A 21,422-nucleotide genomic window follows, 5' to 3' on the forward strand; every position below is an offset into this window, starting at 1 on the left:
ATTGCTTTAGGGTGTATTGAAAAGTTTGAAACTCTCACCAAAATTTTAATACAGTTTGAAAAAGAAAATCAATCCAAGAAAAAGGAAATCAGAAAAGCCTTAAAGCACTTTTATTTTAAACAATTAACTTTTTTTAAAAATAGCTTTCTATGTGCTTGCAGAAAATACAGTTAATGCATTTGTTGATTGAAAAATGTCATTGTATGCATGTGCTTTTCATTAGATTGTTTTGCCTCGGACATTATTCTCTGGGTGCGTTATTTATAGATAGCTATATGAGAGCCAAAATTCTTTGGCCTCATATGGAATTTAAATGAAAACATGGGTTCAATCCAGGATTCATTCTATATATTTCAGTAGGAGATGTGTAAGCAGCATGACTTAGGAGAGGAAAAAAAGAAAACCTCTTTAGCTCTGATCCTACAAGTTGTTCCACACAGGCAGAGTCCCACACCCAGGAGAGGAAGGATGGTCTAGTGATTAGGGTACTGACTTAGGCCACCTATGTTCAATTCCTTGCTCCACCACAGACTTCCTGTTTGACCGTGGGCTAGTTACTTAGCTGCTCTGTGCCTTATAGGGTGACCAGACAGCAAATGTGAAAAATCGGGATGGGAGTGGGGGGTAATAGGAGCCTATATAAGAAAAAGACCCCAAAATCGGGACTCTTCCTATAATATCAGGACATCTGGTCACCCTAGTGCCTTAGCACATCATCTGTAAAATGGAGATAATAGCACTTCCCAACCTCACAGATGTGTTTGTGAGGATAAATACATTAAAGATTATGAGATGCTCAGAATGTGTGGTGCTGAAGGGAATGCAGATGCAGATCCCCACTGACTAATCGGTCACCGGTGGAGGGGGGGGGGAATGACAAAGGAGTCTGCTCACATGGAGCATCTTTGTGTCTTTTAGATATTGGTATCTGCACTGATGGATATTTTATAGCTAATTGATGACGTAGTCAGAGAGACAATTTGACATAAATCAGCATACTTGCTTTAGAAATTAAAACAGCAAATGACTGAAACAGTGGACAACATGTTGCGTCCTCATAAACAGTAAGATTCTGCTCTCAATTTAACCAATGCAGCCCCAAATTTAGCTCAAAGTTCTTTTTATTCTGTACACTGTGATTTTTGTATACACCTAAAAATGGATCTCATTTCCAGTAAAACAGACTATTCTGATTTTTTTTTAAATAAAAAATACTTGATTTTAAAAAAAATACTCTGGCTTCCATAATATATAAATCTGACACAGGCTTTAAATTGCATCATTGTAAAATGACTGAATAGAACTGCTATGCTGATTTAAGTAATTTACATTCTCCTCACAAGTGATCAGATCATACCAAAAATAAATGAAGTGTAGCTTCTGGCCAGCTATCAAATCCAGTTAGGTAACCCATTAGATAAAGTATTATGGCTGTAATTAGCCATAACAATCTAAGCATTTTACACTCATCAGGTCACACACTTGCTTATACTTTCCTAGCTGGGAGCTTGTCCCAGGATCGGCTTGATCATTGGTGATCTACAGCAGAAGTTCCCAAATTATGACGTGTAGAACATTTGCTGGTGGTCCAGAGAGAGCCTGCTGGCCACATGGTGCTGATTCTCCTTGCTTTCAGCTGAGAAGAACAGAACAGAGGAGATGGAAAAGAAATAAAGAGCACAAGTGAACAAAGTGGTTCAATCCATTCTCTCCTCCTCCCCAAGGACAAAACACATTGCACTAGGATATATAAATATGTTCTTACTATCACATTTCCATTTGAACAGCAGCTGTAGTTGCCACAAGGATGTTATGCAACTACAGATGACAGGGTCCACAAAAGAATCTGTTAAGATGCGGTCCACAGTCTGAACATGTTTGAGAACCCCAATGTGTGGAAGGAATTCCTAATCTGATTAGCCCACACTGAACCCCGTGCTCACAGCTAAACTATTGGCTGCTTTTCACCTTCCTTCCTGCTGCTTCATCCTGGATTTTGCAGCCCACACTCACCTTCCAATCTAACCACCCGTTGGGGGTGGGGAAATGTCAACTATAACTAACATATCCATTTCTCAGTTCTTTGTCAGGGGGTGGCATTTTAAGGATTCACAGCTTCCAGAAAATACAGTCAAGAAGGGAAGAAAACATCAAATTCACAGGCGATGGGTTATTCTGAGTTCATGGGTGTGTTTCGATACAAAAGGTAAGTACAATATTTTCTAGTTTCATCCAAAGTATTTTATTTACCTAGTGAATTGCCTGATTTTTACAGGTGCTGAAGTCAATAGGAGCTGTGGGGTGCTCAGCAGCTCTGAATTCAACCCCTGAATATGATTGATTGCTCAGTCTCTTTGCATAGTATGCACTGAACTAGATATTAAAATTGATCTAAGTTACGCAACTTCAGCTATGTGAATAACGTAGCTGAAGTCGACGCACTTAGATTGACTTACCATGTCTTCACTACGGTGAGTCGACTGCTGCCGCTCCCCCGTCAACTCTGCCTGCATCTCTCGTCGACTGGAGAGCGCTTGGGGATTGATTTATCGCGTCTAGACTAGACACGATAAATCAATCCCCGCTGGATCAATCGCTGTCCGCTGATCCGGCCGGTAGAGAAGACATACCCTTAGGTAGTCTGAAATATTTACATGTTTCTGCCTCTTTCTTCCATTCTTTTAATTTGGAAATGTAATGCAATAAGAAGGTGAATGTCATTCTAGATAAATACAATGGAACAGTTCTACATACATGCATCATATTAAAGGATAATTAGCTTTTTGCTTTTGCATTTCCATTTGGTGTTTCATATACTTTGTTCCCTTTCATCTCTGTAGGAAAATAACAGTGTTTCTTTAGTTTGGCTGCCACTAAAGATCAGTGTTGTTGTGGAAAAATGTGCATTTAAACTGACAGTGTGAATGATTTGCAATGGGCATATGGTTCACAAAGTGAAGACCGTAACATTATTAATTGGAAAACCAATTCTAATTCATCTGAATTCTAACGAAAACTAACAGATTTGCCACTGAATGATCTGCCATATCCTTGGGAGAATAATGATTGATGTCCTGTCATTGTTATGAACATGCTGCTCCGTGCCCTTATTCCATAAATCTATAGGATGATTCATATGAGTTAGTCAAATGGGTAGATGCAAGTTACATTCTAGAATATGCACATTTTAGCCTAGTAAATAAAGAGGGACTCTTCAGTTTTGCATTCCAGATGAGGCCATAGTGTTTTCTAAACTACCCATCTGCTACTACACGTTCATTTTTGTTCTCCCTGGTCTATAACCACTCAGTCATTTGTTGGCTGTTGCATCCCAACCCCCACCAGTATGTTGTCTATATCTATAGGTTGTCTGTTTAGGTTTGATCCTGATCAGAATCTTCTAGTGTAATTCTCTGCTCCCGTTTGAAATCGCATTCAAATCTATAAGACCCCAATCAGGGACTGAAGCTTTAAGGTCTGATACTGTATCTTGAGTATGGATAGACAGCTATGTCCACATGAAATCCCACTGACTTCTGCTCAGAGACAACAATTTGCCTGCATGCAGCAAGCTGCAGGACCTGAGCCTTCATTTGTAAGCACTTCAGATACTTTTTTTGTTTCTTTTAAAGATTAATTGTTTTCTTCCTTATTTAGTCTAACAGAAAAATACTTCTCAGATTCCTACAAGTCTGCTATAACTAGGAATATAGGACCATGCTTTTTTGTTGTTAGGATTCTGTAACATGTGTAGATGTACACTGTGTCAGCTTTATGTGGTATTTAGATGCTGCATATGATTTTGGCGACGAGGATGGATCTTCTGCTTCTGAACCCACCTGCACCCTTTCTGCAAAGCCTAGGTGAGCCTCCAATTGCTTTTACTGTCTGGATCCATATGTTTGAGACTTATCTGCTTGCAATCAGTGCTACAGAGATTTCTGAAGTAAGAAAGCATGCTCTGCTAATCCACTGCCTTGGAGCAGAAGGGCAGTGTATATTTTACACTTTTCCTCTTGCAGATGATAAATATGAGACTGCATTCCCTGCATTAAAGAACTTTTTTGTGCCAAAAGTGAATGTAGTAGCTAATTGCTACAGATTTCGCCAGTGTGAGCAGAAACCAGGGGAGACTATCATGCCGTATATTGCTTCCCTGAGGAGTCTGGTTGTAACTTGTGAATTTGGGAATATGGCAGATGAGATGATTAGAGACCAGCTCATTGAGAAAACAACCACGCTTCGTGTAAGAGAACGCTTACTTCTAGAACCACAACTTACACTAGAAAAAGCAATAACCATTGCTACTCAGATTGAGTCAGCTACAGCTGAAGCCAAAATAATGAGCAAAGATACAGGAGGCACAGGCCAGGCTGTGTTTCCTTTGCAGAAAAGTTCACTATCGCTGCAGACAAACAATTGCAAGAGGAAAACTAATAAAAAGCCACTGAATCAGCGAATGCAAAATACAGTAAAAGCATGCTTTCGCTGTGGATCCCCACAACATCTTGCAAGCTACACAGGATGCCCAGCAAAAGTAGCTCAGTGCAATCATTGCAAAAAGATTGGGCATTTTGCTAAAGTATGTCGCAGTAGCCAGTTCAATCAACGGTTGCTTGCAGTTACAATACCAGATGTTACTGTGCTGAGTGTGGACAAAATCACTACTGCACATATTCCAGAACAGATAAAGTGCACTGTAAATGTTTTCGCCATATCCTCAGGCAAATCACACTCTATTCAGCTAATGTTGGACACTGGCTCGGCAGTATCTATACTACCTGATTCCATCTATTTGCATTACTTTAAAGATGTTCCTCTTACTGAACCCAAACTTCACTTGGTATGCTATTTGAAAAACCATATTCCAGTACAGGGATAGGCAATCTATGGCACGCGTGCCGAAGGTGGCACGCGAGCTGATTTTCAGTGGCACTCACACTGCCCGGGTCCTGGCCACTGGTCTGGGGGGACTCTGCATTTTAATTTCATTTTAAATGAAGCTTCTTAAACATTTTAAAAACCTTATTTACTTTACATACAACAATAGTTTAGTGTTATATTATAGACTTATAGAAAGAGACCTAAAAATATTAAAATGTATTACTGGCACGCGAAACCTTAAATTAGAGTGAATAAATGAAGACTCGGCACACCACTTCTGAAAGGTTGCCGACCCCTGTTCCAGTACATGGCTGCCTGCCAGCAATAGTTACTTTTGGTGATCGCTGTGTAACTGCGGAATTCTACATTGTTCACAAAGGCACTCCTATCCTTGGCAGAGATTTATTAGCTGCTTTAAATCTCAGGGTAGTTAATGGACAAATTGATCTTCCTCAGCAAAGCACTCTTGAGGTACACACACCAGTTTCAGCTGGGACCCAACTCCAGGTTGAGGAGAAACTCGGCTGTGCTTATGGGTTTCTGCATAAAGTTAAAATGCGGAATAATGTGTTGCCTGTACTACAGAAATTACGGCGCTTACTATTTTCAGTCAGGGAAGCTGTTTCAGAGGAACTTAGAAAACTTGTTCAAAAGGACATTATTGAAGAGATTAACTCCTCGGAATGGGTTTCACCTATAGTAGTGACGCAGAAGAAGGGAGGAGACATTCGCCTTTGTGTGGACTTAAGGGAGCCAAAGAAAGCTATTGTGATTGACAGCCATCCTCTTCCTCACATAGAGGAAGTATTTGCAGAACTCCGTGGAGCAAAGATGTTTTCTACTCTTGATTTGCAGAGCGCATACCACCAGGTTATGTTGCATGAAGATAGCAGAGACCTCACAGCATTTATTACACATGAGGGACTATTTCGTTTTAAACGTGTTCCATATGATCTCGCATCAGCCCCAAGTGCCTTTAAAAATGATGTCATTGATTCTGAAGAATCAACATAGAGTTCAGTGCTATTTGGATGATATTATTGTGTTTGGAAATACTACTGAGGAGCCTGACAATAACCTGTACTAAACTGCATCAGCAAAGCAGGCCTCAAGCTCAATAGGTCCAAATGCAAATTGAGACAAACTGAACTCTCCTTTCTGGGGCATAGAATTTCACAGGCTGGACTAAAACCTGATCCAGATCATATCCTGGCAATTTCAAATGCTCCTCCTCCAACAGATTTGCAAACCTTACATTCCTTCTTGGGTCTTACCTCCTGGTATGCAAAAATTCATTCCCAATTATGCTTCTGTCATTGAACCATTACGAGAATTACTACAGAGAAGTTCAACCTTAGTGTGGACAACAGATGCACAAGTTAGTTTCGAAAGGGTGAAAGACTTGATTGTACATAGTCCAGTACTTGCATTATTCAGTCCCGCATTGCCCACAATTGTAACTACTGATGCTTCTGATTATGGATTTGGGGCTGTCCTCACACAACTTCATGGGGACAACACAGAGAGGACTGTTGCATTTGCTTCAAGGACACTAGGTAATGCTGAGAGAAAATATTCTATAGTTGAAAAAGAAGCACTTGCTTGTGTCTGGGCTACTGAAAAATGGAGAACTTACCTGTGGGGCCGCACGTTCAAGTTGCGCACAGACCACAGCCTTTTGACAACGTTGCTCACCACGAAAGGACTGGGAAGAGCAGGATATCGTGATCTGCAAGACTACTTTCTTCCAATTATGAACTGGAATATAAGCCTGGAAACAAAAATGTGGTAGCTGATTGCCTTTCTCGCCTGCCTTTGCCTTCACCAGATGGTCCACCAGAGGTTGAGGATGTAGTAGTTGCGTTTATTACAAGCACTCTTACTGCAGTTACAAGAGAACAATTTCAAGCTGCTTGTTCAGCGTGTCCAATTCAACAAAAATTATGGGAATTTCTGACAAAGAGATGGCCCAGTAACCCTAAAAACCTTGACCCAGTTTTGCTGCCTTATTTTAGAGTTCGGGATGAACTTTCTTTGCTCGATGGCTGTGTGCTATGAGGTACATACCGGCTACTTGTGCCAGAAGAATTACAGTCAAAACTCATACACTTGGCACACGATACTCATCAAGGAATTGTCAGAACCAAACAACGACTATGGGATCTGTATTGGTGGCCAGGGATGGACTCTCAAACTGAAGCACTCATAAAATCCTGTGTCACTTGCCAAATGCATGATAAGACAGCAGTGACATGTACTCCTCCATTACAGCCTGTTCCTCTTCCTGAATCTGCATGGGAAAAAGTGGCGATTAACATTGTAGGACCCTTTGATACTGCTCCAATTGACTGTCGTTATGCCATCACTTTAATAGACTATTTCAGCAAATGGCCCGAGGTAGCGTTTACATCGCAAATTTCTTCTGCTACAGTAATTAAGTTCCTCTCTTCAGTTTTTAGCCGGGAAAGTAACCCCAAAGAACTGGTTTCAGATAATGGTAGTCAATTTACTTCCCTGGAGTTTGAAACTTTTCTAGCAGAGAGGAACATTTTACACAGGAGGTCATCCCTATATTACCCTCAAGACAATGGGGAAATTGAACGGTTTAACAGACGTTTGAAAGAGAGTTTGCAAACAGCTAAACTGGAAGGGCGATTGTGGATACCCTTCACTACTGATTTCTTGCAAGCATACCGGGCTACATGACATGCCACAACGCAAAGATCACCCGCAGAGTTACTTCATGGGAAACAGATGACTACTAAACTGAACATTGCTGGATTGTTAAAGGCACGACCTGATGCCCCAAACAAGGATGATGTGAGAAAGACAGTTGAACAGAACCAAGCAAAGTCTAAGGCTTTCCCAGACAAATGGCAGGGTGCTAAGGAACCAAAGTTTGAGTGTGGTTCCTTTGTTAGAATATGAAAACCTGGAATCTTACGCAAAGGGGACCATAAATTCACAGCTCCTCTTAAAATCCTAGAGAAGAAGGAACCTTACACCTATCGACTTTCTGGTGGGCGGGTATGGAATGCTTCTTATCTTGCACCTGCCTATGCACCAAGAGGAGATTATGTCAACACCCAGTCTGCATTGGATGACTTCACTGTAGAACCAACACAACAAAACATTGCACTGGAACCGGGGCTTGAGAGACGGCCTGTCAGACTCAGACGACCACCTGCCTGGACTAAAGATTATGTTATGCAGTATCTACAGTGTTTTCAGTGTAATATTCCTGACAACAGTATAGTGTCTTGTTTCATATTTGTTCCTGGGGTTAGAACAACAATGTTTATTTTAATTTGGAAAGTTTCTTAAGAGAGGAGGGAATGTGGTATTTAGATGCTGCATGTGATTATTAGAACTGGGAGCACTGGCTGTTGGGAGTCTGAAAGGACAGGAAACAAGAAGGAGGGGGAGGAGTTGAGGAGGCTGGGAGAGTTACAGGGTGTGCACTACAGCTTGGAAAAGAGACTTCCACTGTAAATAAAGTTCTGTTGAAGTTTGTTAATACTTTGCCTGGTGGATACAACACCTTACTACTGATATCCAGAAATTCTGTCAGAATCTCAATGTCTGGACTCTGGTATGCTCATTAGCCCCAGCTAAGTACACATCATTAGAGTAAACTTGTTTTTTCTAATATTTCAACTTTTCATAAAATGTGTTGTTTTGTTCTCAAGTGCATATTTATTCCATTTGCTCATTCTTGCTCAATTCAATTAGCCTTAGATACATAGTTAATGGCTCTCTCAATTTACTGGTTTTCTACCTTGTTTCATCAGCTTTTTAAAGATGCCACTCTGTTGTGGCAGTTCTTCTTTCCACAATGAAGTCAATAGGGTTTCTCTAGATTTATATAAGTGTTGCTAGGATCAGAATCTGCCATGGCATCCTTTAAATATCCTCTTTCTTTTCCTTATGCGTGCACAGAGATAGAATTTACATTGCACTGGAGTGTGAGGAATCCATAGTCTCGCTTCTGCTCTTGTCCAAGAGACATGGAGTTTACAGTGAACACTGTCTCACAGATCCTGGATTATAGGGAAGCATAATATTTTTGCACCATTGATCCTCAGGAGAATGCATTGACAGATACTGGCTTTATTTTAATTAATTTGTTCCTGCTTTGACACTGCATCATGAAAATGAGGACAGGCATTGTTCTAAAGTGATTGAGCCCAATTCTGTCCTAGGTTACACCTGTGCAATCTCTTCAATGATAGTGGGATTACAGAGGAGTAATTGAGATCAGAATTTGGTCCATAGACTAAAAATGACTGTTTTCAATTTGTATCCTTCCCAAGAGGAGAAATCCACTCTGATCAACTCATTGATTTATTTAAAATAAAACAAAATTAGTCACCTTTCTTTGCCATTCAACACTGCTCTGTAATTTTCAGTTTTTTGCCCATTATTTTAGCATTCTTGTCCTTTGGCCTTGATCCATGTCCTGTGCTCTTCAGCTCTTTGCCCAACCTTCCTGGAAAACTGCTATAGAATACAATAAGAATTAAGGCCCAGATTCAGCAGCCCATCCCCATTCAAAGGGCATAAATGGGACTAACTGGGAAAATGTCTGTATTATTTTTTAGGAACATTAGGTATGACCCAGTTTCCCTGTTCAGTTTTATATTGCTGCCAGACTGAATGCATAGAGTCAAATCAAAGGATGCTGTAAAGAGGGATTATTAATGAACCAAGGAAGCATAAAACAATGAAACAGATAATACGCCTTCTTAGGTGCCCACTTCAAATGAGTTAAGACAACAATGGCTGGGCCATCATTTGGGGTAAGAACCTGTGTGTCTGGGACTATCCAAATTAGAATCTTTTTCTCTTCCAAAGCTGTGGTTTAGATCAAAAGACCCCCAGGGGTTTAAAAAAAGGTGTGTGTGGGGGGAGGTGGTCAGCTCAGCTGGAAGCAGACAAACACACAGCGTCAGCATGCAGTGAGGCTGACACACAGACAACCTGACTTGAGAGTCAGGGTCTGGAACCAGTGAGCTGTGATTTGGTATGAAGAGAGAACAGGGGACAGCAAGGCTAAGTCATATCTACCAGGAGCTTGAGAGGTATGTCAAGCTTAGGCAAGACAATATGCCTGTAGGTCTCTTAATTTTAAATCGCTTTCTCTAAGCTTTATGTACCATTTTGGCAAATAAATCGTACTTTGTTCTGGAGAAACAGCTTTTGTGTCACTGCGGAACTCGAGCAGAATCCAAATCCTGTTGGATCTGCTGGGTAAAGTGGTTGATAACCTGGGGTGTATAATCCATAGACACAGTTAGAAAGTGGTTGGATTGCAGGATCCCATCCCAAAGAGAAGTGGAGGCACGGGCCTGCCAAGAAGAGTATACTCAGGGGACTGGAAAAGGGTCTCAGAAGGAGCAGCCTACCCAGGGGTTGAGACAGTAAGCATGCGCTTAAGTCATGTTGACTGCAGTAGGACTAAAGCACACAGTGATGTCCTTTGCTGAATAAGGATGGACTTAACTTGTACTTAAGTTTTGATAACTTGGTATCTAAGCCTATATGGGTACCTTTACACTGTGAAAAAAAATCCGCAACACAGCTGCAACTGGCCTGGATCAGGTGACTTGGGCTTACGGGGCTTGAGCTGCAGTGCTATAAAACTGCAGTGTAGATGGTTGGGCTCGGGCTGGAACCAGGCTCTGAGACTCCCTCACAAACATCTAAACTGCAGTTTTATAGCCCCACCGTCCCTTGAGCCCATGTCAGCCTATCTGGGCCAGGCGAGAGTCTTTTTTTGCAGTGTAGATGTACCCTAGGTTTCCATAAAGCTGACGTGAAATAAATATAACATTTAAGATAGATACCTTCTCCATCATGTTTTTAACCATCCCATAGAATTCTATAGTGGGGATATAATTCTCTATTATGTTTTATGGCAAGGGAAAATATACAAAAGTTGTTATTGTCTGTGTGACATGTTTTATAGGCTGTCTGGCAGTTACCTTCCTAAGTCCTTCCCCTTCCTGTTACCAAATCTCAACAAGCCCTGAAACACGCTTACAATAAAAAGACAATGGGCCAAATTCTGTCCTCATTTTATATGGGTCCGATTTCTGCATCATCTATAGATTGTATATGAGAAGTAACTGCAGACAAATGATTGGTTACTTTCCCTGTGTCAGCTGAAGCATTCAACTAATCCTCAGTTAGCAAAAGGTCTTCTTTTAAGAAAAAACATAGTTCTCCTTTGGCCCTCTTCTCCACTAGCTGGCTCTCAGCCCAATCTTAAGTTTTGTTTCATTTAATCCATTTTGAATAAAACCAACCTCTTGCTGTACTCCATCCAAGGTAAACTGCTGCTCTTTTCAATGTGCGAATATCCTCACCAATCTGACTCCAGCGTACCATGGTGAATGTCAATGAGTTTGCTAGTGTGGAGGTTCTTGCTCGCTGGAGTTGAAATCTCTGCCGAACAGCTTGCTGCACTTCTTTTGTTAACTCCAGTCAAAGCATTTGATAAAGCTATTCTTCAGCTAGGGCTGCTGTGCATTGTAAAGCAACATTCACTCTATTGTCAATTCTCAGACAATGAAAGGAGATTTTCTGGTCTGTAACTTTTGGTTCATTTCTGAATCTTTGTAATTTAATTATCTCCGCCCACTGGCCCCTTTTTGATTATGGGTGGAGGGATAATGGTTCCCTCCCCCTGCAAATTTTCACCTTGTAACAGATGAAGTTTGTCAAGAACTACTAATTGAAAATACCATATAATTGCAATGTGGTCATGTTATTGGCACTCTGAGAACCAGGTTTTTTACATTTCCAATCCAACAAATTTACATGAGCAGTCCCATTGATTCCACTGACTGAAGTAGGACTACTCATGTCAGGAAAGTTTGTTTGTTTTTTAAGAAAAAAAATTTAATGCTTTAATTGCATCTTATGGAATGAACGGGTGCCGAAGAGAGGGATTCTCATCTCTTGAGATGAATGGTGCAGACTGGGACAGATTACTAAGCCTTTGCTGCTGTGGTTTGGCTGGAGACAGTCTTTAGCCAGAATGAGAGTGCTACAGCACATCACTTAACAATGGAAAGGACATACCTTTTTAGCTAAGAGGAAGAATAGAAATTTAGGGCTAGATCTGCAGTTGTGCCAGAGCCTGCTTGGTGTAACTAAGGAGAAGAAGTTGCAATGGTGGCTGTAGACTAACTTTGTGTTTCTCTGATCCTCAGGGTTGCTGAGGGATGGAGGAGGTCCCAGAGGAATTTACCGTAGTCATAGGTCTCCTCTAAACTTTAATGCACTCCAGGGATTGCCAGAGCACAGCATACTCCAGCCATGTCCCTCAATTACCAGCATAATCCCTTGTGTCTGGGAATCCAGGGGAAGTGACTGTGCTAGCTGAAATTTTTTTCCACGTCGAGGAAATTCTCAATTGCCTCATATCCCCTTTGCTATAGGGATCCAAAAAAACCTAGCCCTTACATTTTTAAGTATTTTGCTGTCTTTCAAGGAGCCATCTATAATCTTCATACAAATTGTCCCAACATCAATCTGAAACACTATCTGTGCCTATGAATGCCTCTGCTGTTTTCTCAGGTTCCTAAGGAGGTTCCACTTGGAGACTGGACTTCATTAAGTTACTAAAGCATTAGTAAATGTCTGTTGAGGATTACAGAACCACAAAGGTCAGCTAAAGATTGAAAATATACCAAAAGGACCTAGTCAGTTTTTTGTGTGTGAACCTGTTTCCAATAAAAAATGGCTTTTCAAGCAAATCAAAACAATTAGTGGAAAATGTTCACTTTATTTGAAACTTTCTAGTCTTCAGAAAAAAAATCAGAAATCCAAAACTGATCTTTTTCGAGTAAAATTTTTTCCAGTTTTTAGCAACAACAACAAAAACAAGGGGACTTGGTATTTTTTTAAACCAAAACCTGTTTTCAAAAATCTGAAAAAAAGTTTAATAAAGATGTGGGGAAAAATTGGGAAATTTTGGAAAAAATTATTTTAAAACAATTCCCAGAAAGACAAATTTCTGACCATCTCTCGTCTCAAACTGTGAGATGTTCAGATAGGGTGCTTCTATACAAAGCATGCTTGGAACAATGCCAAATGACTGAGAAAGGGTCCCATAACTCAAAGATGTCTGAAGGGATTTTTCTTGAACTTTCATATCCACCCCTGGCTTAAAGTAAATATGGAAAGGTCCAGACAAAGGAGAATTTTTATAAAGTTTTCAGAAAGTGAATACAGGGAGTTATAATGGAAGACTGACTTTAACCTTAAATATAGTACCTGCTATTGCAATATTTCAGTGCAGCAGTTTCAGGTTTCAAGTGGATGAAAATTAAGTAGCTTTAAACTAAATTATAGTATATATTAAGGGCTGTGCTAAGGGATGCAGTGAATTAAGGGAATTTCTAGAAAATTGGCCATCATTTTAAAGTAAGCTGATATTGAAACACTTCAGTTTTTTTTAAACTGAATTTAAGGAACAACTTTTCTTTTATTCCCCTTCAAAGCAGAAAGGAGGACAACCTCCCCCTCCCTTCTTAAATCCATTTGCACTTTAAAAGCTGGGAAAAAAAGTTTTATATTCAAGGAAAAAATACTCGCATATCAGAGAAATATTAAGAAATGTTTTTAAGTGCCTTCTGAATGACTGCATTGGATCTGCTATTGGATGAAGGAAAATGGTTTATTTAAACCTTATTCAGGGGTGTACAGTACAGATGGGGAAATGTATATGGCATAAGGACCAGATTTTTAAAGGTATTTAAGCACCTAAAGATAGGCACCGTGAGAGATTTTCTAAAGCCTCTAGGAACCTATCTTCATCTTTAAGTGTGTTAATATTTTAAAAAGCTGGCCCTGAGTCTGCTTCTGAAATAAATGATGAGTGATAAGTTCTCAGTGGTGCCCAAGAGCAAAACCTTGATAAGCAGCTGCGTGCCTGGACTGGCAATGCATGCAGTCCTGAATGAAAGAGTGAAGAGTTGCCACGAAACTCAACTTTGGGGTGGAAAAAGAATCCTCAAAAAATAACTGAGAAGCAAAGGCATTAGAAGAAATTGTCATCATGAAAAGACATGTGACATCCTACTCTTTCTTCTTCTCGTTAGTTTTTTTTTTTTGTTCTCATTACTCCTTTGCTAGTCTTGCTGCTTAAAATCAGGTGACTCACCATCTCTTTTCCCACCTGTCACTTCCTGCAACCTGATTCAAGGGCTTAGATTTTACCCCCAAATGTCTGTCACACTAGCATGATATTAAAAAAAAAAAAAACAATTACATGCTTAAAAGTATCTGGAAATTTGACTCAACAACATCCTGTCATCACTGCTTGGCAATAAGCTGTCAATTAGTTTCCTGTTCCAGGAGTGCATACATTTTAGCCATGAAAGGTATTTACCTCAGGCTATTGCCAGCTACTTTTCTTGATCTTGGTCTCTTTGCAGTGGGAGGTTTTTCCCCCAACACATCAGCCAATTTTGTAAAACCATATAATTTCACGAATATTTAGAAAATTATTTGAATGTTGACAATTTTTGTATTATTATTGATGGCGGTTGCTATAGCCACCGAATTTCATGTTCTGCTGCAATTTCTTTGCTTGGGTTTGTAAAATCCTTCAGGTATTGAAAGCACAACCTGGCTAGATAAGCTTCATGGTATTTCCTTCGACTGCATGAATAATTTATGTGACCATGAAATCTGTTCTTTAGTAGTTTTGTACCCTGAGAAGAGCAATTGAAACCTACCAATGTTATACTGAATATTATCAAAGTTTCTTTTACTACAAGGCTGGTTTTTGGACCAAACCAAATGATGGAAAAGTCCCCAAATTAACATATCAGAAATCTTACCCTACACCGAACTGTTTATGAAGGTTAGGGCAGAAGTAGCCACTTTACCTCATAACTTGGTGCAGTGGTGGGGTGAGGGGTAGGGACAGCCATGTTCCAATTAAGTGTTTAGCTGTCTAACGTGATCTATGGTTTTTCTAAGGTGTCTTACTATAGACTAGTCAGGGAGAAGAGGAACTTAGGGTTAGGCAGGGAAGGAGGGATTGGGTGGATGTGCGGTTTAGCCAAGAAAGAGGGGTTCCATGGAGATTTGGAGAGATTGGTCAGTCAGTGCAGAATCTGGGCCATATTACTAAGATCTGATCCAAAACCTGATAAAATCTATGAGTCTTTAAGGATAAAATTCTTTTTTCTGACACGCACTGTAGGTCACTTAGCTGTCCTGGGGATGACTAATTGATTGTTCTTCATGGTGCATATGTAATAGAGATCCCCAATATAGGCAGTAGAGGTGAATCTTACTATTAATTTCAAGGCTTATACTTTTGTAGATATACTATTGCTGTAAGATATGAAAGATATCTTTTATCCACCCCTGCTGACTTCATCTACTACAGTTTTTATGTTTGGCTTGGAGAATGCCAGTTGAACTCTTGCCTGTGATAATGTGCAGAAAATGGACTGGGAAAGGCCATTTTCAATAAACGTTTTGTAGTGTGTGACCATCAGTTGGCAAATACAAAAAGACCTGACCCTACTATGATTGAAATCAATAGCAAAATTCCTCCTGAGCTCAGAGGGAGCAAGATCTGGGCCCAATCTGTATTTTCTCTCTGTGCAATGAGAAACCAAAAAAGACTTCTATTGTAATAAATTGAGTAAACTGTTGTTTCATTTAAATTTTCAATTCAGCTACTTTGCTCAACAATGGAATTAATCACCTTTGTGGTAAAGTGACCCAAAACTTTTCACTGGTTAAAAAAAAAAGAGTCAAATTAGAAACAGTTTAGCCAATGTGACAGACCCAGACCAGTGGGGTACAGGAGTCTGGTAGAGGGCAAATATACTGGTCACTGGATGAGTAGTTTTCTGTTCCTTGAGTGACCAGAGAAGGGGCTGCACTAGAGTAATCAGGAACCTGCTAGAACCAGTTATGGCAGGCAGGCTAATTAGGACACCTGGAGCCAATTAGGAAGAAGCTGCTAGAATCAATTAAGGCAGGCTAATCAGGGCACCTGGGTTTTAAAAGGAGCTGACTTCAGTTTGTGGTGCGAGTGTGAGGAGCTGGGAGCAAGAGGCACAAGGAGCTGAGAGGGTATGCTGCTGGAGGACTGAGGAGCACAAGTGGGAAGAAGGTCCTGTGGTGAGAATAAGGAAGGTGTTTGGAGGAGGCCATGGGGAAGTAGCCCAGGGAGTTGTAGCTGTCATGCAGCTGTTACAGGAGGCACTATAGACAGCTGCAGTCCACAGGGCCCTGGGCTGGAACCCAGAGCAGAGGGCAGGCCTGGGTTCCCCCCAAACCTCCCAATTGACCTGGACTGTTGGTTCTTCCAGAGGGGAAGGTCTCTGGGCTGTTCCCCAACCCACATGGTGAATCTCTATGGCAAGAAAATCTGCCAATAAGCGCAGGACACACCAAGATAGAGGAGGAACTTTGTCACACCAACATGTACACTATCACAGTTGTAAGACAGCCATGTGAAGTTGGGGCTAGCCATTTAGAAAAAGGGGAAAGATCTAACTGTTTTGTATAAAACTTGACCCTCCTACCTCGTTTCCATGTGTGGGTTTATGAATCCTAGCAAAAGGATCAACTAATTCTGTATTGACTTACTCTCTGTACAACCCAATTTTGTCAAATTTATCTATAACAGGCCAAAATCTGCACTGCTGTTCACTCTAGGTGCTGCGATGTTCTCTTTTCCCCCCAAGCTTTGGTCTGTCAAAATCATGGGCACCACTCCCTATGAAGTCAATGGGAGAGATGTCATTGAGGATCAGACCGCAGACTTGATTCTTATTAAGGGTGATGAGCAGTGCCAGATTAGGTGTTCTGTGGCAGTTGAAGGAGGAACATTTTTACCTAAAATTCATGCTTAGCTTTTGTTGTTACTTACTACAGGATGATCACAGTGCTGCTGCCACCCAGGTAGGTGAGCAGAGCCATTATCCAGAGAAGTACATATTGCCTATCAGTTTACACTGACACCTGAAAAAACAGTGTGTGTGCGACAAGGGATTGTAGTACTCCAAGGAAAATATTTGTATGGTCAACATCTGTTCATGTTCTGGTTTTGCTGTTTGATGTAGAATTCTGGCACTTTACAGACACTAATAAATTAAGCCTCACAACACACCTGTGAGATAGGTATAAGTGATGCCTTTTTACAGGTATGGAAATTAGCTGGGGAATAAATAGGGGATGTGCATAATGCAAGGAGACTTGTAGAGCTGAGAATAGAATCCTGGTCTACTCTTTAGAGGTTTGTATTGACTAGCATTGAACGATGTATTTTTAGGAGATGTTAGCCAATGTATGTTAACTAACATGATATAAAATTCTAGTATAGACCACCAACAGAACACCATCTCCAGGAGAAACTAGGACACCAGGACCCATCACATGGACACTACCGACACCCTAACATCATCAACCTATCAAGGCTATCCCTAACTGGAACCGAAGTATGATTACTCTTGAAGGGACTGAACTTTACCCCACAACAAAACCTGATACCATACTGAAATGTGGAGAACTAGAAGAATTCTTCCGCTGACTCTGCCTCAGAGTTTTTGCAACAAGGATGACACCATCTCATCTACCCATCCCCACCAACAGTGGACAGAACCACATATGTGATCATTACATCAATTGCTTCCTGAAAAAAAAAAAGACTCTGAAATCCCCAACAAACATTTATCCACACAGTGTCTACATCATTGAAAGGACAGCTATACGATCCCTGAAAGTGGATAGTGATCAAAACAGCGCCATCATATTCCTTAGTCATGGTTACTATGTTAATGAGGCAAACAGATAACTCATCAACACTACTTACTAAAAAGAACTCAAAGATCACCTCACGCTGCAGTTCACCCAGGAATTTAAAGATATTATCAACTCCTTCCCCAAGACCTCTACAACTTTCTGTCCCATGAATCCATCCCAAGCACTGTCTGCATGCTTCCCAAGATGCACAAACCAGGAAACCCAGGCATATCCATCATATCTGGTCACTGCATTCTTACTGAAGGAGTATCAGGACTCCTAGAAATAGTCCTCAAACCACTCACCACAAAGGGACAGTTTCCTCCAAGAAACTACTGACTTCCTTCAGAAACTATGCAACATCAACAACCTCCCTCAGAACACCATCCTTGCCACCATGGATGTCACCTCCACACCAGCATCCCTCACTGTGATGGAATTTCTGCCTGTCTCAAATGCCTACAGGATAATGAGCAACAATCAAATCTTCCCCAAACACATTGCCAAACTCATCCATTTCATCCTCACCCACAGCAACTTTACATTTAACAATAAACAATTTGTCCAAGCTGTTAGAACGTCTGTGTCTCCTAGGCTGGACAATATGCCAACCTCTTCATGGGCCACCTTGAGGAAGAATTTCTGGAAAAATGCACCATGACACTAATGGTATTTCATCCTCTGAGCAGATGACCTAAACTCCCTCATAGATTTCCACCACCACAACTGCAACAACCATTTTAAACTCTCTCTAGAACACTCCCACACCAGTATCAACTCTCTGGACACCATGATCAGCTTCAATAACAGAACCCTTCAATTGACTATATACAAAAAACCAACAGATCATAACACTTACCTCCACAGATCCAGCAACCACCCAACACACAGCAGGAAATCTGTTATCTATAGCTAGGCACTCACATATGACAAAATTTGATTTGAAGAGTAAGTCCTGGATATACCTAAACACTCTTTAAAACTGCCTTCACTAAACAAGGACACTCCACCAGAGGAAGAGATTGCATCATGGAATGGGCCACCCAAATACCCATAAGAAAACTCACTGATCACACACCCCTACTTGTCATCTATTGCCCCACACTAGAACCCTTATGAGATATCAAATAGTTACAAACCATATTTGATGGGGACCACATCCTGAAAGAAACTCCCTCTGGCCTTCAAACATGCCTGTAACAATGTGTTGTACCTCATCCAGTGCATCAAATGTCCCAATAACAACTATGAGGGTGAAACAGACAATCACTACACTCGTGAATGAACTCACGCAGAAAAATAATAAAAGACAAAAGCCTCCCGTCACCCATGGGCGAACACTTTTCACAAAGCTATCACTCCATAGCTGACATCTCAGTCCTCATCCTCAAAGGAAAGCTGCACAACACCATCAAAAGGTGATCCGGGGAACTTAAATTCATAATTTTGCTGTACACGAAAACCATGGACTTAAAAGAAACACTGGTTTTATGGCTCATTACAACATTTTTCAATACACCCTACTGCCTGCTCACCTTAATTGCCCACTTCATTTTAAGTGGTCTCCGACATGTGTGAAATCCTTATGCTTAACAATCTGTCCCTTGTATTTAGCTCAGAGATTCCTATTACTTTCGCTAGACCTGAAGAAAAGTTCTGTGAAGCTTGAAAGCTTGTCCTTTCCACCAGCAGAAGCTGGTCCAATAAAAGACATGTCTTCACCTACCTTGTCTCTCTAGTGTAGACAAGGCAGTTCAGAGGTGAGCTTAGACTTCCACTCAATCTGTTAAAGTCTCCACTATCTTGGGTACACTACAATAGCATGTTAGCTAATACCGTCTAACAATACACCTTTAAATCCTAGTCAAGACAAGCCCCTACCGCTTTGTCTTAACCATAAAACAGAGAATCTCTTTCTAAGGCCTTGGCTACACTTACCCGCTAGTTCGGCGGCTGGCAATCGAACTTCTGGGTTCGACTTATCGCGTCTAGTCTGGACGCGATAAGTCGAACCCGGAAGTGCTCGCCATCGACTGCGGTACTCCAGCTCGGCGAGAGGAGTACCGCGGAGTCGACGGGGGAGCCTGCCTGCCGAGTGTGGACCAAGGTAAGTTCGAACTAAGGTACTTCGACTTCAGCTACGTTATTCACGTAGCTGAAGTTGCGTACCTTAGTTCGAATTAGGGGGGTAGTGTAGACCAAGCCTTAGACTCTAGAAATTATTAAATAAACCACGCTAACACCAAAATGCAGAAATACATACAGAAGCAGTTACTGCTATAAAATGCAGCTTTTCAAGCACTCCTACAACCGCCCAGCAATGACAATGAGATGATAATGTGTTATTATACTTTTACGGAACATGTGCAATCTCTTAGAAGAGATAATGACACACACTCCTACTGTTTCAAATTATGATGAGGAGCCAACCTGGAGAAAAACATCAAAGTAAACTTTCTATTTGCTACACCTATAATGTGACTCTGCCACGGAATCATCTTGCCACAGTAAACCTTTTGAGAGAGTGATTTTCATGAGCAGCACATGCTACAGATTTTTCTGTGAATAATAAAACACTGCACTGGCTTCTTACTCACTTTCAGGTGCAAATCGGGGTGACAATCTTCAAAACCTTGAATGATTTGAGCCATGAATAGTCTTGTTTTCGTGAGATTTCCTCATACCTTATATCCCATTGTGCTAGCTGAGACCGACTGTGCCCATTCCTAGGGTGAAACACTGAGGTCTGAGCGGAAGAATTTGCTTTCATTGGAAATGTGCCAAAGCCCAAATCGGCAATCTTTATTGCCAGATTATCAGGTGATGTAAATCAGTGTCACTCAGGATATGGCTAATATATTTACTTAGCATTTAGATGTCTTTCATTTTGGTTTGTTTATTTAACGACTTGTTAATTTTGCCTAGTTCAGATTGACAGTGGTTTGTTAAAGCATTAAGGGCCCAACCTGTAAGGTGCTAAGTACTTGAGGTCATTGGGAGTTGAGAATGCTCAGCAATTTGCAGGTGAGATCCTTCACAAACAAACAAACAACATTGTATACTGGGATTATCACTGATTTTTTTGACCTCAACAGAAAGGCATAATGGATCCCAGGGGCACTGCTACAGAGTTAGCGTCATTATCCATAGGCTTGGTTAGAAGGATTAGATTTTTATCAGTAAATGTTGATAAACTTCTATTTCACCTTACATGCACAAACCAATGAAAAAATATTTCCAGTGGTGATGATGATCCAGATAGGCAAAGTAAGAAAAATGCTGCTTGAGAACTTCTTAGAATTTGGTCTAAAGATATTTACTTTGTATATTTTGACATGTGATGTTGACAATTTGTGTTTTAATGGTTATAAAGTTTAACTTTTTGAAATGTCTGTCATTAAATTACTGTCATATTCCCCTACCCCCAAAATGTACTGCAACTGTGAAAGATTAAATCAATAAAAATTGGAAAAATTGCTTAAAAATGCACATTGATATGTCAAAATTATAACAAAATAAAAATTGAATTCTACCAAGCCTAATTATACACTGTCCTTCCTCCCATGATTGATACATCATCAAATAAACTCTTTAAAGATACTGGTTTTCACAGTGTACATAACCTAAGTGAGCAAGAGGGAGAGATAAAAGTATGTGCTGTTTGCATAGTTTTAAACCATGTTTATGTGTTACACTCTGTAACAGGGTAGCTGGCCGCTTAAACAAAACTGGGCCCAGCTCTTTTTTTCCAGTTC

At 40.6% G+C, this 21,422-nt stretch overlaps 1 long non-coding RNA gene across 1 annotated transcript; it reads left to right on the forward strand.

The window, feature by feature from the left end:
• The first annotated feature begins 236 nt into the window (after positions 1–236).
• On the forward strand, positions 237–21,209 carry LOC135983078 (uncharacterized). Its single transcript, XR_010600566.1, has 2 exons — positions 237–2,206; positions 17,244–21,209. It is a non-coding gene; the product is annotated as an uncharacterized LOC135983078 (long non-coding RNA).
• The last annotated feature ends 213 nt before the right edge of the window (positions 21,210–21,422 follow it).

Source organism: Chrysemys picta, chromosome 4, assembly GCF_011386835.1.
Source record: "Chrysemys picta bellii isolate R12L10 chromosome 4, ASM1138683v2, whole genome shotgun sequence".
In the NCBI taxonomy this organism is placed as follows: domain Eukaryota; kingdom Metazoa; phylum Chordata; order Testudines; family Emydidae; genus Chrysemys; species Chrysemys picta.